A 17687-nucleotide genomic window follows, 5' to 3' on the forward strand; every position below is an offset into this window, starting at 1 on the left:
TTGAATACTTGTTCACCTTAATGGAAAACACTACTAATCTTGAAACTAACAAATGAGTGGGATAGAGTGAATTAACACAGGATTGACCTGTTTATTAAGCTACTACTAATGAGACAAGACCAGTTAAACGAGTTTGGGAACAGACGTCATGACACAAAAGACTATATGCAGTGATAGTGAAGAAAGGGAACTTGGTGGCAAACCACAAATCATTTGACTAGAACTTTCCAGCAAACAGAGAACTGAGAACAAGAAATAAAGAACTGAAATCTCAGCCAGTATTTGTGTACCATACATGGAACTGGATAGAGCTCTCTCATCATTATTCTACTGTCATTATTTGTCTCATCAGCAAGAACTGAACAGTGATGGTGAAGAAAGAGAACTTGGAAAGACGTTTGCGGACAAACCACAAATTATTTGACTAGAACTTTCCAGCAAATAGAGAACTGAGAACAAGAAACTGAAAGAAGAACTGAAATCTCAGCCATATGTATTTGTGTACATGGAAGAATTTCAACCATTTTGCCTTATCAAGTCAGGTGCAATCATCAGTATGTTAATCATAAATAATGTTTTTATTATTGTTAGATTTTTTCATAATTATAGCCTACACATTTGAATTAGTGGTCTATAATAAGATGAAAAGGCAAAGGCTAAATAGATGTCATGCCCACAATGAGACTGTTGGGCCCTTCTGTTCTTCTTGAATTAGCCCCCCTTTAAAATGTGTAGCACACAGGCATAGTCACTATGGCACATTATGAGTCCATTCGTATACATTTAGGGCTAGCTATTTGGGTTTCTGGTAAAATTATTGACCATTTATTTTGTATGTCCGTGACAAAAATCAAGCGTAGCGTTAGTTCATTGCGGCACGGAAGGCAGATGGTTATTAAGTATATATAGTTCCCCTCGTTCATTCCCCCTAGTAATTCATTCTGCTTCTTTAAATCAGCTGCCTCGCCCTCATTCCCACAGTGCAATTCAGGCGGCCTACTTAAGCTTGATATTAGTCTGGCTTATTAGCCAGGCTATACTTAAGCAGCCTCAGCTCACTTCTCTTTCTCCATGCTGAGCTGTCAAGCAGCTTGTGCGGCGTCTGCGTGAAAATTTCCCCCACCTCCCCGGCCTCCTCCCTGTAGTTCTTAGTCCAGGGGTTATGGGATATTATTGTATTGTTTGTGTAGATCCATTGTGTTGAATCATGTGTTGATGTGTTTCATTGTGTTGAATCATGTGTTGAATCATGTGTTGATGTGTTATTACTGTGTAATGTTGTTCACGGATTATTGTATCTTTGGCTCTGCTCTGTGGGATCGTTGATGCTGTGTCTTGGTGCACATCAAATGAGTCCAATGACTCTAATTAGCCCAGAGCTGCAGCGTGTATGAACTTTGACTTAGTTTGTTTGTACATATTTTTAAATTGTAAATGCCATTACTATTGTAAAATAAACAGCTTTTTCATTTACTTATTTCACTGCTAGTATGTAGGACTATTACAAAAATAAATAAATATATATATATATATTATTACACACCTTTAAAAAAATACCTTACAATTATCATTTCTGATACATTTCTGTGTATTTTTTGTTTGTATTTATTTGATAGACAGACCGATCTGAGCAGATTGATGTGGTTTCACTACTTTATTATTGTTTGTATACATAACAATAACACAACACATGATCACATTACACACTTACACATTTACACAACACATATGAGGGCAACCTGAGTGTCTTCAGTTGGCCCAAGTTTTTTGTTGGTGTTAATTTTCTCATGTATCTTTTATTTTACCACTTTAGGATTCAACACTGCAACAAATAACTGTTGATTATCAACAAATACAAAAGAATATTTCATAACTGTCTACATATTGTCGTATCTTGTACTCAGGGTTTGTGGATTATAGTACCAATTCCTTGGTTTAGCCATTTGGTTGAAATGCATGTCCATCATTTATTAGATAAAGCAGCTTCCATATAGTTACATACATTCATTATAAGTTACAGCATGTTTAGGCCTCCCCGTCCAAGGGCACCCGCTACAGAGCGCCTGGTTCCCCATTTCCCTCTTCTTTCTGTCCTCTGTTCTTCTCTAACTCCCATGCTTTATTCCACAAACATCAAACAGCCCATAGTGGGTCTAACCTAAAAATGGGGCTTACTTTTTCGATAGGATGTGTGTGTGTGTGTGTGTGTGTGTGTGTGTGTGTGTGTGTGTGTGTGTGTGTGTGTGTGTGTGTGTGTGTGTGTGTGTGTGTGTGTGTGTGTGTACAGCTTGCATGTAAAATGACCCTCCCCTGTCCCCAGAACAAAGGTCTTCCAACATGGGTCTTCACCTTAAAGCAAGATGGCTGGCCCTTGGTCTTTCTCTATCAGAAGCTAAACAAAGCATTGTTTAAGTTAAAAGCAATTCTGACTCCCATTTGGGCATGTCAGTAACTCAGCTTCTCTATGTAAACTCCTAGGCTGATTTTGGAGTTAAAGTATTCAATTATGACATACTTTGAGAGACATAATGTCAAAATATACAACAATATCATCATAGTCTGTCAGAAACCTAATATATCCATATTTAAACTTTGTTTTTTCTTGTAAATTAAACATTTTGAAAGAGAAAGTAGTTACCGGTAAGTGTTTTTTAATCAGACATATTTAACCAATTAATGTGTTTCTCCATTTCCTGAAAACTAACGTTTTGGACATACAAGGTTTCTACCGGACAGTGACAATATGCAGACAGACAAATTAGATAGCTTTCACATCTATGATTAATAGGTCAAATGCACTTTCTTTTTTTGTAAACTTTATTTTTACATTTCTTCACATGACAATACACATGTATGCAAGAAAACACACAAAACACACAAACATATACAATCCCCCCACCCCCCTCCCTCCCCCCTAGGCTAAAACAAAAACAAAAAACACAAAGTGGTGGGACAAAGCAGCAGACAATCATAGATCAAAAAGAGTCAAGACAGGGACATAGTCGGACACAGTCCGGATTACAGTTCACTGAAATGAAAAGTCCTCAACAAACTCCACAAAGGCACTCCAAGCCAGGACAAAGTTTTTTTGGGCTCTGTCCACTCTATACCTGAGCTTTCAAATGCACTGAAAGCTCTGTATAGTTTAATTTCTTCTGGCGAACTCGTGTGGACGCAGACACAGTACTCAGTGAGGGAAGAAGAAGCAGAAGGAATCTTGAGCGATAGATGGGAATGTGGATAAAGCCCTAAATATCAACATCTCAACAGGTAGCAGAGGTGAGATCATCATGTCTCCTCTTCCTCACTTGCACCTCTGCATGCCTCCTCCATCTTCTTCTGCACAGCCTCCATCTTCTTGGACCATTCCTCCATCAGGTCTTCTTCATCTGCATCTTTAACGATAGCAGTGTAGCCCATGAGGGCGATGAGGCCGATGCAGAAGAGGATTTTGAGATGGGTGCAGAGACGCTCCATGCTGGGGCGGTCGCCCTTTGAGTGCTTCAGGTACACTTCCAGGATTGGTTGGCCGAAGAGTTTAGGCGTGCCTACCACACCCTCGTAGAGGGAGTGCAGGTTCTGGTCACCGAGGTCATTGTCGTAGCTCTCCGTAAAGTCAATCTTCTTTCCGTCCCGGTGCTTGGGCTGTGCCTCCAGCATCTCCATGTACTTCCGGAACTGGTTCTTCAGGTTCTGCTCCACATGGAAGTACTGGCTATCTACAGTTTCCTTCTTGATCTGCAACAATGCGCTGCTGTTCTGCTGGGACAGCTTGTCAAGGGCACAGTTGACCGTGCCAAACTCACGCTTCAGCGTGCAGATGTCTTCATCGTCCACTTGGTTCAGCACCAACCGGATAAGGGAGCCAGCCAAACCGAAAATAGGGTTCACCACGGCTGCTGCTGAAAAGATTTCGGCCACACATTTCGATAGCATTACCAGGCCCTCCTTCAGCTTGGAGCTATCTCTCGCGTTCTTGTCCTCAGGCTCTGACATGATGGAAGTCACTATGCAGTGATGTCAATATGGAAGTATAAGAATTCTTCTTTTGAAGATCACAAAGATGTCTTAATAATCCTTTATCTTCGGAATGAGTAAGGGTTTGGTCCTAGACAGTGGCGGAAGGTTCTTATAACGGCAGTGGGTGGCCCCCAGACCCGCCCCCAAGCCCCCCCCCCCCCCCCGCCCCCCTGAGGGAAGTAGGGGTGAGGGAAGTAGGGGTGGTGCTGGAGGGGCTGGAGCACCTCCTCCCCCATCGGACAGGAGGGGAAGATAATAATAATAAAAAAAATCATTTTATGTATATGTTCAAAACAGATTTCTGTTACTATGCCTAATAAATATGCTGTATGTATCACAGTATCGTTGCCTAATTCTGGTTAATTGCATGTGTTTGTTCCAGGGGTCATCAACATGTCCGTACAAGACTGGCAAGACTTGTCCATGTCATGTCTGACATTTTTTTATGTTGGTTATAATGTCTACAATATATCAAAATATTTAAATAATTAGTTTGAATTATTTTGGTGACTGGTGAAGTGTCGGGATGACATGTTCATTAATGTCAGGTGAGGATGCAAGACAAGACAGACAGCTAGAAGTAATGTTTGCTAATAGCTGCCTTTCATTGTTGCTCTTTCATTGTTCCACTGGCATAATTCCTTACATCACACCACCTACCGGTACGCATGTTTTGCAAGACTTTCTCATCAACATTGAATACTTGTTCACCTTAATGGAAAACACTACTAATCTTGAAACTAACAAATGAGTGGGATAGAGTGAATTAACACAGGATTGACCTGTTTATTAAGCTACTACTAATGAGACAAGACCAGTTAAACGAGTTTGGGAACAGACGTCATGACACAAAAGACTATATGCAGTGATAGTGAAGAAAGGGAACTTGGTGGCAAACCACAAATCATTTGACTAGAACTTTCCAGCAAACAGAGAACTGAGAACAAGAAATAAAGAACTGAAATCTCAGCCAGTATTTGTGTACCATACATGGAACTGGATAGAGCTCTCTCATCATTATTCTACTGTCATTATTTGTCTCATCAGCAAGAACTGAACAGTGATGGTGAAGAAAGAGAACTTGGAAAGACGTTTGCGGACAAACCACAAATTATTTGACTAGAACTTTCCAGCAAATAGAGAACTGAGAACAAGAAACTGAAAGAAGAACTGAAATCTCAGCCATATGTATTTGTGTACATGGAAGAATTTCAACCATTTTGCCTTATCAAGTCAGGTGCAATCATCAGTATGTTAATCATAAATAATGTTTTTATTATTGTTAGATTTTTTCATAATTATAGCCTACACATTTGAATTAGTGGTCTATAATAAGATGAAAAGGCAAAGGCTAAATAGATGTCATGCCCACAATGAGACTGTTGGGCCCTTCTGTTCTTCTTGAATTAGCCCCCCTTTAAAATGTGTAGCACACAGGCATAGTCACTATGGCACATTATGAGTCCATTCGTATACATTTAGGGCTAGCTATTTGGGTTTCTGGTAAAATTATTGACCATTTATTTTGTATGTCCGTGACAAAAATCAAGCGTAGCGTTAGTTCATTGCGGCACGGAAGGCAGATGGTTATTATGTATATATAGTTCCCCTCATTCATTCCCCATAGTAATTCATTCTGCCTCCCTGTAGTTCTTAGTCCAGGGGTTATGGGATATTATTGTATTGTTTGCGATTGTGTAGATCCATTGTGTTGAATCATGTGTTGATGTGTTTCATTGTGTTGAATCATGTGTTGATGTGTTATTACTGTGTATTGTTGTTCATGGATTATTGTATCTTTGGCTCTGCTCTGGGGGATCGTTGATATCAGAGCTGTGTCTTGGTGCACAGATAATCGGAGATATCAAATGTGATATCAGACCCGTGTCTAGGTACACAGATCATCTGATATCACACCGCCATACTCACATGCAATAGCTTTGCAATAAATGGTCTATGGTCAATCTGAGTGTCTCAATGAAATAAAATATTTGCGAACGAAGTGAGCACTAACTATAGAAGCTGGCCAAAACTGTCTGTCTGTCTGTGTGTCTGTGTGTCTGTGTGTCTGTGTGTGTGTCACGCTGTAACATCACCCTGCCTGCCACCAGAGGGCAACTGAAATTGTAACGATACAGAGAAGAAATTGTAAAGATACAGAGGTCTCTGTGTGTGTGTGTGTGTGTGTGTGTGTGTGTGTGTGTGTGTGTCAGACTGCCACAACATCTTCGTTCGCTTCCCGCGTTTACACGTCTTACTTGTGAGAGAGGGAAAGTAAAAGCCAATTTTCCGTGTGAAAATGCACAAAAGTGTGTGCATGAGGTGTGTGCACGCGCATTTTGTGGACCCCCTCCTAAACGTTCAGCACCTCCTACTGTAAATACCTTCCCGCGGCCCTGTTGTCGAGGCCACATTACACTCACATGCGCAATTGTCTTTCCTGGTGTAGCAGATCACATTTATGCACGAGAATATTTTCACAGGCTGCATACTCTATTTTGTGTCATGCACAATTGCATCATGCAATATTGTGCTAGGTGCCAGCATTCTGAGCACCCCCAATTAATGCATGCATATATTGCACTATAGTCTATAGGTGCCAGCATTCTGAGCACCCCCAATTAATAGTCTAGCTCCCCTGCAGCATGTCCAGTACGTGTTTCATGTAAAAATATATTATATGCAGTATATTAATCTACAGGTGTTCTCAGTTGCAGAAGTTCATAATGAGCCATATGTTTTTTTGTTGTTGTTTTTTATCTATAGATTTGTATTAGATTTATTTTTAGTTTAGATTTAAATTTACCAGCAAATGTACATGGCATAAATGTTGCATGTGGCTCTGGCAAAAACAAGAAACAACAACAACAACAACAACTTCAATAAACTCAATATGGGAAAATAGCCAGAATGATCTCCCTCCTTTTTTGCCACATGTATGCATACTGTAGCGGCTGTATACTGGCAGACTTTCAGCAAGCATCCATGAGCTGAATTCATCCAAGGGCTAAGCAATAAGGGGATGATCACATTTTCAAGAGTGATGTTGGATGAAAAACCTGTTTGTTCATAGAGGCCATTTACAGTATGCTGTCACACACTAGCAGATCTATAAGCTCATCGCACATTGCATTGTGAGCTTAGATTGGACACTATCATAAAACAGACTAACGAGTCTTGACACTGACAGTGCATATTTGTGAAATGATGTGAATCACTCAGGCAGGACACAACATTAATGTCTCTCTAACCTTGTTTCAGCAGCAGCAGCAGCCGGTCAGTGGCCAAAACCCATGATCAGCAGAACCTCATCAATGACCTCCCAGTCAAATCGTCAGTGTTAATTCAACTCTTTATGTGTAAAAACATGGTTCATTCATTTTCATTCTGAGAATTAAATTAAGAACCGAGGACGGTGCTGTGCAGTGTGCACCTTCTCCACAATATACTGTATGTGGGATTTTCGACCACATTTTACCTTCCTTTATTTATTTATTTTAATTTGTATCCCACGTATTGTTTCACCCAGTGTCAATTATCTAATCCTGGTTTCTAGACTCTCTTTTGCCAACCTGGGGAGAGCAACAGACTGACCTCATGCCGCTTCCTTCTATGCATGACAAGTCCATGCTGCTTCTTTTCACCTGACAGGGGGGAGTTTCCCCGGTTGGATGTAGCGCGTGGAAGGAACACGTTATTCTAACCAGTTCCTTTCCCCTCCATCAGGCTGACCGAGCTGACTGACTGAGGCAGTTTAGAGACCAGGATTACTGCATGTTTTTGTGAGGGTACCTACCCTATAGGGCAGTGGTTCCCAAACTTTTTTGTGTCAAGGACCCCCAAATCAACATTTATTAGGCCACGGACCCCCATTTGACCCCATTTGACCCTGATAAGGGAGGATTTTTACGGCTCTAGCAGTGATTCCGAAACATATTAATTTCATGGACCCCCCAGTTTCACACGCATTATGCTACGGACCCCCGATTTAATGGCATTTCTATCTCTGGGACCCTCAATTTATATTGTAAAACCACTGTTAATTTAACTCTGAGTGTACAAATGGAACCAAATGGACCCGTTAAGGTCCATTTGTACACTCTCTGAGTTACAGACCCATACGAGTCCATTTGGTTCCCAACTATCTCTAATTGAGCTAGGTACCCCCTTGAACTCCCTCAGGTACCCCCTGGGGTCCCCGGACCCTACTTTGGGAACCCATGCTATAGGGGACATGGGAGAAAACGCAAACTCCACACAGAAAGGTCCTTTTGTCAACCCCACCCAAGGGGCCAGTGAGGCACTCCAACGTTGAAGCACTGGGCCCTAGTGGTAAGAGGAGGGACTACAGGCGGACCCGTGGATTCATGACCGGGAAACCCTGTGTAGCTGGGCTTTAACATTGAGCGCTCGGTTGCACTTCAGCATTTGACCACCAAAATTTGGTGGTCAAATGCGGAAGTAGACGTTTTGAGACGGTCCTTCCGGGTGCTTCAAAACGCCACTGAGCAACTTCCACTGACATGAATAGCGGAGGGGGCGGAGCTTCGCGCCAGATCAGTCTCTATCCTTTTAATACTCTATGACCCCACACGGAGGAGAGAACGCACCCCCAAGCGGGAATCGAACCTAGGACCTTCTAGCTGTGAGGCGCTATACTGACCGTACCCAAATTTTACCTTTCTAAAGTAACCTACAGTATTTGTTTTCATTTGTGGGAAATTATCCACTTTTATCCACAGATTTGCTGGAGTCCAGTCCAATCTGCTACACAAACAGCACAAAGCAGCTTTTCAATCAAACGTTTCTCTATGCTGGGTGACTTTATTAATTTGTCTCCCCTTGTTGTTCGGTTTATGACTGTTATTTAGACCTCTCCCTCAGTGTTTGGGTGTAATAAAAGGCTGTGTATAGATTTATTAAGTCATTTTGTAGCTCACCACAACATTTTATTGCAGCAGTGTTACCAATATGAAATGTACTGTGGGCTACACATTCTCTTGTGAATTATTTCCACTGAAATAAGGAAGTAACTTGAAAGCATGTTTATTAATCTGCTGCATCCTTCAGTCCAGTTCTGTTGGCAATCGTCATTCACCACATTTCAAAAAGCAAAAGTGTCCTTAAAATGTTTTTGATAATTGCTTCTTCTCAGATATCTGCTTTAAGCACAGAGAAATGAACCTATGCATAGTTATGACCAAATCACTGTTTGTAATGTAACTCATGAATCCTATCATAAGAGAAAACAGTACACAACTGTTGCGTTTTATTTCTTTCTTTTTGACTGGAATCAAATGTGACTCATGTCATGATGATACATCACTTGGCTGGTTGGCTTGATTCCAGGCATAAAACCCTTATATAGGATTCTCTGAAACATGTATGGAGTAACAGTAACGTAATGGGAGATTCACGTCAGGCACCTAAGCTGTTCAATAAGTGGACGATTATTGAGCTCTATATGTGGCTGTTTTCTGTATGAACTGTTATGTGTGGGTATGTAGCATGTGGCTCAGAGCCTCAGCCTGATGGCCTCAAAGGTCTAATATCTCCCCCGGCTCTTAACCTTTGGCTTAGTGGTTAAGATGTTAGCTTAACAGCTGGAACCATATTCTTTATCAAGTTAGGACCTCTACTATATAACTAGCATTACATATCTAACTAATTAAATATAATCCCTTTTTTTTGGTCTTTGTTAAAATCTTTGCATTTTTTTTTCCTTTTCAGGCCTATGACGGGGTGGATTGGGTGGCATTATTTGTATTATTTTTCATTATTTATAATTTGTTAATTTTTTTATTATTATTATTATTATTATTTCCCCTTTTTCTTTGTCAATGGTGATTGGTGCAGGGGTGCGGGGGTGTTTTAAAAATGAGGCAAGGAGGCAAGCCACTTAACTGGCAAAGAATCAGAATTATGTTTTATTTGCATTTCTTGCCTGTCCTTTTCCTCTTTAAATGAAATAAAAATGTATACAAAAAAATAAAAAAGATGTTAGCTTTCCATTCCTGGGTGTTGCAATGGTGCCGTGTCCCGGATCGGGTTTCCCCGTGGGAGGAGGTCAAAAGGGGGGTGAGTGTAGCAGAGTGGCTCAGAGCCTCTGCCTGATGGGAGGAGGTCTAAAGGGGGGTGAGTGTAGCAGAGTGGCTCAGAGCCTCTGCCTGATGGGAGGAGGTCTAAAGGGGGGTGAGTGTAGCAGAGTGGCTCAGAGCCTCAGCCTGATGGGAGGAGGTCAAAAGGGGGGTGAGTGTAGCAGAGTGGCTCAGAGCCTCAGCCTGATGGGAGGAGGTCTAAAGGGGGGTGAGTGTAGCAGAGTGGCTCAGAGCCTCTGCCTGATGGGAGGAGGTCAAAAGGGGGGTGAGTGTAGCAGAGTGGCTCAGAGCCTCTGCCTGATGGGAGGAGGTCTAAAGGGGGGTGAGTGTAGCAGAGTGGCTCAGAGCCTCTGCCTGATGGGAGGAGGTCTAAAGGGGGGTGAGTGTAGCAGAGTGGCTCAGAGCCTCAGCCTGATGGGAGGAGGTCAAAAGGGGGGTGAGTGTAGCAGAGTGGCTCAGAGCCTCAGCCTGATGGGAGGAGGTAAAAAGGGGGGTGAGTGTAGCAGAGTGGCTCAGAGCCTCAGCCTGATGGGAGGAGGTCTAAAGGGGGGTGAGTGTAGCAGAGTGGCTCAGAGCCTCAGCCTGATGGGAGGAGGTCTAAAGGGGGGTGAGTGTAGCAGTGGCTCAGAGCCTCTGCCTGATGGCCTCAAAGGTGTAATATCTGTCCCGGTCCATATAGGGATATCCCTTTGGTTTAGTCTAGTGGTTAAGATGTTGGACTTTCACGTGGGAGCCCCGAGTTCGAATCCTGGTCGTTACAGGTACATAGAAGAAGTCTACAGTATAGTAGGCCTATATGGTGAGGCCCTATAAGAGAATATTGATACCAGTGGCCTATACAGTTGGAGGCCATTGTCCTTTTCTTTTTGCTGAGGTTTGCGTGATCTGCGCAAAAGGACAGTTAACCCATTTTGGGCGGGAACCCCTTTTGGTGTTTTAAACATTATGTTATAATTTAGCTATTGAAAAATAGCAGATCTACAAGCTCATAGCGCGCGCTACGAGCTTGTAGGTCTGCTATTTTTGAAAAATCGTGAAAATATTTATTTCAGAAAACAGGATTTAGAAGGATTTTTTTTAAATTTTGAGGTCAGGCCTAAATGGGTCAAATGATAAGGGACAATATCGGTGGCACCCAACTGTAAGTGGGTGTGCACTGTGCACGGCACGCTCCTGCGTGAATGCATGTATACTGTATGCATGCTTGTCCATCCAAGATAATGTCCATATGCATCAGTTTGGACACAGCATACTGGATCTCTCTGTCCTGTGCCCATACTGTACATGCATGCATGTCTATCCAAGAGAATATTCATATGCATCAGTTTGGACATAGCATACTGGATCTGACTGGTGTGATATTTTGATTGAATCCTCCTTCCGTCATTGACAGGGCTGGCGGAACGAGGAGTAATTGTAATCAGTCATTCAGCAGCTAGCTAGGGCACCAGGTGACAACAGAAGGCCTTAATGGACGTGTTGAGATGAGATGCGTGTCGAACAGCTGGGTCCGCTGTCTGGGAAACTTCTGCACCGAAGAGTGACAGGACATGATGACTGCCAAAGAAGGAGCAGAGCGGGGATGTTTAAATGGACTGGTCATTATCCTGAATGTACGCTACAAAATATGGCTCTGTGCTCTTGCCAGCCAGCAAGGCTGTCATGATGATATAATTACAAAACATGACACAATTTAATCATCCCTGCAAGGATGTATAGCGTGTGTTTACACAAATCGCTGCACACTAATCTATAGACAGAAAAGCTAAATGTCTTGACTAATGCAGGCGCAATATGTGTGCAATTTTCACTTCGCCAATGTGATTCGAGAGCTCCATATTTTTCAAGCCTCTCAGAGTAGAAGATTACGTGACGCAAATGTGGTCTTTTTTTAGGCATATGAGGCCTATTTTTAGGCATTTATTTCTTTGGAAACTGTTCCTGACTTCTCCAACATTTCCTCCACAAGGAGGACACTTTAATTGGAGGAGTAGTTTGTATAGAAGCGGGTGATGCAGGGGTAAAGTCCCTGCCCAGTGCCCTGTGTTGAAGCAGGTGATGCAGGGGTAGAGTCCCTGCCCAGTGCCCTGTGTTGAAGCGGGTGACGCAGGGGTAAAGTCCCTGCCCAGTGCCCTGTATAGAAGCGGGTGATGCAGGGGTAAAGTCCCTGCCCAGTGCCCTGTGTTGAAGCGGGTGATGCAGGGGTAAAGTCCCTGCCCAGTGCCCTGTATAGAAGCGGGTGATGCAGGGGTATAGTCCCTGCCCAGTGCCCTGTATAGAAGCGGGTGATGCAGGGGTAAAGTCCCTGCCCAGTGCCCTGTATAGAAGCGGGTGATGCAGGGGTAAAGTCCCTGCCCAGTGCCCTGTATAGAAGCGGGTGATGCAGGGGTAAAGTCCCTGCCCAGTGCCCTGTATAGAAGCGGGTGATGCAGGGGTAAAGTCCCTGCCCAGTGCCCTGTATAGAAGCGGGTGATGCAGGGGTAAAGTCCCTGCCCAGTGCCCTGTGTAGAAGCGGGTGATGCAGGGGTAAAGTCCCTGCCCAGTGCCCTGTATAGAAGCGGGTGATGCAGGGGTAAAGTCCCTGCCCAGTGCCCTGTGTAGAAGCGGGTGATGCAGGGGTAAAGTCCCTGCCCAGTGCCCTGTATAGAAGCAGGTGACACAGGGGTAAAGTCCCTGCCCAGTGCCCTGTGTAGAAGCGGGTGATGCAGGGGTAAAGTCCCTGCCCAGTGCCCTGTATAGAAGCGGGTGGCGCAGGGGTAAAGTCCCTGCCCAGTGCCCTGTGTTGAAGCGGGTGAAGCAGGGGTAAAGTCCCTGCCCAGTGCCCTGTATAGAAGCGGGTGATGCAGGGGTAAAGTCCCTGCCCAGTGCCCTGTATAGAAGCGGGTGGCGCAGGGGTAGAGTCCCTGCCCAGTGCCCTGTATAGAAGCAGGTGATGCAGGGGTAAAGTCCCTGCCCAGTGCCCTGTATAGAAGCGGGTGGCGCAGGGGTAGAGTCCCTGCCCAGTGCCCTGTATAGAAGCAGGTGATGCAGGGGTAAAGTCCCTGCCCAGTGCCCTGTATAGAAGCGGGTGATGCAGGGGTAAAGTCCCTGCCCAGTGCCCTGTGTTGAAGCTGGTGATGCAGGGGTAAAGTCCCTGCCCATTGCCCTGTGTTGAAGCGGGTGATGCAGGGGTAAAGTCCCTGCCCAGTGCCCTGTATAGAAGCGGGTGATGCAGGGGTAAAGTCCCTGCCCAGTGCCCTGTATAGAAGCGGGTGATGCAGGGTTAAAGTCCCTGCCCAGTGCCCTGTATAGAAGCGGGTGATGCAGGGGTAAAGTCCCTGCCCAGTGCCCTGTATAGAAGCGGGTGATACAGGGGTAAAGTCCCTGCCCAGTGCCCTGTGTTGAAGCGGGTGATGCAGGGGTAAAGTCCCTGCACAGTGCCCTGTATAGAAGCAGGTGATGCAGGGGTAAAGTCCCTGCCCAGTGCCCTGTATAGAAGCGGGTGGCGCAGGGGTAAAGTCCCTGCCCAGTGCCCTGTATAGAAGCGGTGATGCAGGGGTAAAGTCCCTGCCCATGCCCATCCAGACTGTGGTTGGAAAGCTTCATGGTGTTTTACTCAAATACTGTTACATTTCAGGGTACTTTTACTTTACTTGAGTATTTCCATTTCTTGAAACTTTATACTTACAGTATACATTTCAGTAGGCTACATCTCAGAGTAAAATTTTGTACAAGCTTGAGTTTGTAGATCAACTATTTTCAAACTGCCTAATTATTAAAATAGCACTAGTGGTTAATGATAAATACGTATAGTCCAATAGCCATTCTGCAAAATGAGTACTTTTACTTTTGATATTTTATGTATATTTTAATACTTTTGTACTTTGACTTGAGTAACGTTACACTGTGGTATTGCTACTTTTACATAATGTCCAAAATCTGAATACTTCTTCCACCACCGTTTGCTCCAACAAACACAATTCACTGGTGGGAAGCCGGTTGAGGACGATGATCTCTGTCACTGACTGCACTAGTGACTCCTACAGGTTGTTCGGAAGGGGAGCAGAACTGATAAGGAACCGTGTTCATCCGCATGCTTCATGCCCTCCTGGTGAAACACTGTCAGGTGAAAAGTAGCGGCTGGCGATGTTGTGTGTGTCGGATGAGAGACATGTCGTTGTCTAACCTCTCCCAAGGACAGACTTTAGCAGTCACAGGGACTATACACATGGAGGGGAATTGGCATACAAAATTAGGAAAATAAATCCAACTGGGTCCTGCAAATAAATGAAAAACTCTGGCCAGTCGGTTACCGGTGTAGTTTTCATTTTTGTCCTGCAAACGCCTCAATAGTTCTGATTGGTTTAGCAGTTCAGAGATCTACTAGCTGCTAGACCATTGAGCACTTTTTAAGTAGTAAGTAGTCATTTGAAATCATATACTGTAGGTAGCCAATGAATTTCCTTGGGTGTAGATGTGTAGCCTAGGGGTAATGTGTTGAGCGTCCCAGTGCAGCATTTTTAAAGGGCATTACAGTAATCTATCAAAAGCTTCTAGTCATGAAGCTCACACTTAACGTCCTTGCATACTGGACACGTTTTTCGGAAAGAAACTGTGGAAAAACATCTAAAAATCAGAAAAACACAGCAGTGTGCAGGGAGTCAGGACCATATACTGTATGATTAGTCTTCCTAGAAAGTGGAGAGCATATGATTGCCAGTTTGTCACGGAATTGCAGCATTAGGGCATATAATTGGATGTTTGTGCATTTCGTTTGTTTGTCTGGAGTTGCAAAAGATCCTCCATGGCAAGAAGTGACAGTTAATTGGTTCATGCATTGGCGACATGTGCACCCAACTGCATGCTGAGTGGGCGGTCATTATACCGTATATACTGAAGGAGGAATAAATGGTTAATGATGCTCTACCGTGGTGTTCCTTTGTCAAAGTGTGTGTGTGTGTGTTCATGTGTGCATGTGTGTGCTATACCCTCCCTCAAAAAAAAAGAAAAAGAAGCTTGACACTTACAGTCACAATGATACATTTATAAATTAGTTTGTTGTTTTTCAATCTATTATTACATTTTGTAGAGCTGTGTTGAAATAGAACATCTGAGAAAGACAAGGTTTGGATTTGTTGTATTTTATGAACCCCTCAGAGCATGAATGTTAGACATATGATGAGGATCACAGTTTGTTATCTTCGAGTATTTTATTTGCTGTATCCAGTTATTTTTTTCACTACATGAATTGTGTACTGCAAATATTTATCTATATAAAGAGTCCACATAGAGATCAGAACCACAAGTCATACCTTCTAGCGTCAGCAGCCCTCACCAACACACCCTGCAGTCCTGACCTCGCACGTCACTGACTTATATGCGTTCTTCCAAGGCTATCTCCTCATACCGCAACAAACTCTGCGCCTCAACGGGACACGCACAAAACAAGTATTTGCGCTGCCACCAACATATACTTCCTTTCACCATCTACAACGTGCTTGCATTCATTTATTTAATTTCACATCGCCAATAGCACCCCTCGCATCACCGCCATTTCCTTACTTACCCAGTCACGTGACACACTTGCCACACCTTGGTGATCAGAATCACACACAAACACCGTAGTAGTTGTCCACAAACCAGCACCACGTGACACGCGCTTCGTATCACCACAATACACATCCGTTTGTCCCCCCGGACGTGTCTCACACACACACACACACACACACACACACACACACACACACACACACACACACACACACACACACACACACACACACACACACACACACACACACACACACACTCTTCCGCAACACCAGCTGATTTAAAACTCCGGCGAACTTCGCCTGCACAGCACTTCTGCCTTCTGTTCTTTCACATTAAAAGGTAATCATAATTTACGTTCGTTTCCACGGGATGCACTACTGTACTCAGCTATGTACAGTATAATAATCCACGTTCAAATTTGAAGTAAAACAATAATCTACCAACGCGATCACTTTACATGCAATGTACAGCAATAATAATCCACGTTAACAAAAAACTCGCGCAAATTTGCGGTAAAACAATAATCCGTGGACACGATAATTTTGCATGGCCGCAACCGAACTCATCCTACGTACAATAAAATCCACGTAGGAACACGACAGTAGTTTGATTACAACCATACGCCAGGCCCATCAGAGGTGCCAGGACACTGCCCAACACCAACACCCAGGTAACGTTTTCTAACTACTTGCCCTCAAACCAAAGACTATTCACTTCTTTGACAGTGAACTCTGCCGTAACATGAGTGATGAGCCAACCTGATTAAATGGTAACATCTGAGTCTGAGTCACTGTACCTGCGGTACAGTATCGCGGACCCCCGTGCGCCGAAAAGTGTTTTTCCGAGCTTGCAGATCTGCACATTTTGCCTAAAAACTGTGATTAACAAATGACGCAATGACAATTGAGCTGTGCATACATGCACCACACACCAATTCATTTTATTTTACTTTATTTATTTTGGTGCTATTTCGTTTACTTTATGTTTGCATATAGGCCTACTTTGCACTGTTGTTTGCATAGTTCTTTGCAATTGTCAGATTTAGAATTGTGTTTATTTCTTTTAGATACATTATCTACATGAATAATATAACCATAAACGATGAAATGGGAGTTAAATGCTGCAATTTGTACAAATAAAATATAACTCCTTATATGTACAGTTATAGTACTGTACATTGCAATGTGTGCAGGAGCTCAGGAGTCCACTGACAGGGAGTGCCACTGAATCAAGGAAGCCCACTGCTGGAACATGGAAGTGCTTCTCTCTCATGGCTGAGATGGCAGGCCATCTATTCAGCTTCCACGCCTCATTGCCTCGACCTGGAGAAAGAGCCCTTCCATTTCTGATCCAGCAGCCCCTGATTCAGTGCCATTTGAGCCAGAAGTCCGACTCCAGGGAGTGTGTCAGGGTCAGAGCAGCCAGGGTCAGCAAAATGACAATGGCATGTTGCCATATTGGAGCTGCTGGAGAAAGCAAAGTAGAGAGCAGAGGAGAGGGCAAGTTGAGACCAGGCCAGGGAGGGCTTAAAGAACTGTCAGAATGCAAAAACAATGCATCTCAAACAAAAACATCGTTCGGCCACACAGATTACATAAGCATTGAAGATCTTTTCATAAAAATAAAGTTATTGTGTTTGTTAATGTTAGCTAAAACTCACTGTACGCTCAAGATTCAAGCTAAAATGTCTGTCGAAATGCACCCGTTGTAAAGACCAAGCATATTGATACTGTATCATTACACACTTTTGAATGTTTGTATTATTGTAAAGTAATACAATCATTGTCTCCACCAGGCCGAAGGCATGGGGAGAGAGTATGTTTTGCACTCCGTCCGTGTGTGTGTCCTTCCTTCCGTCCGTCCGTCCTTCCGTCCGTCCGTTATCAGCTAATCTCTGGCACCGTTGGCCCGATCCATGCCAAACTTTGCACACACACTCCCTGGATGCCAACGACGAACCTCTGCCCCAAATATTCCTCAACGGCCTGTTATAGCGCCACCATGAGGCCGATTTAGGCAAAAAACATTTATGTAGAT

At 43.7% G+C, this 17687-nt stretch overlaps 1 pseudogene across 1 annotated transcript; it reads right to left on the reverse strand.

Annotated features, from left to right (window-relative positions):
* Positions 1 to 3304: 3304 nt before the first annotated feature.
* On the reverse strand, positions 3305 to 3996 carry LOC306943856 (protein rapunzel-like; annotated as a pseudogene). Its single transcript has one exon. The product of its transcript is annotated as a protein rapunzel-like (transcript).
* Between the last annotated feature and the right edge of the window lie 13691 nt (positions 3997 to 17687).

This window comes from Electrona antarctica (genome assembly GCF_951216825.1).
Source record: "Electrona antarctica genome assembly, chromosome: 19".
NCBI classification, from domain to species: Eukaryota; Metazoa; Chordata; class Actinopteri; order Myctophiformes; family Myctophidae; genus Electrona; species Electrona antarctica.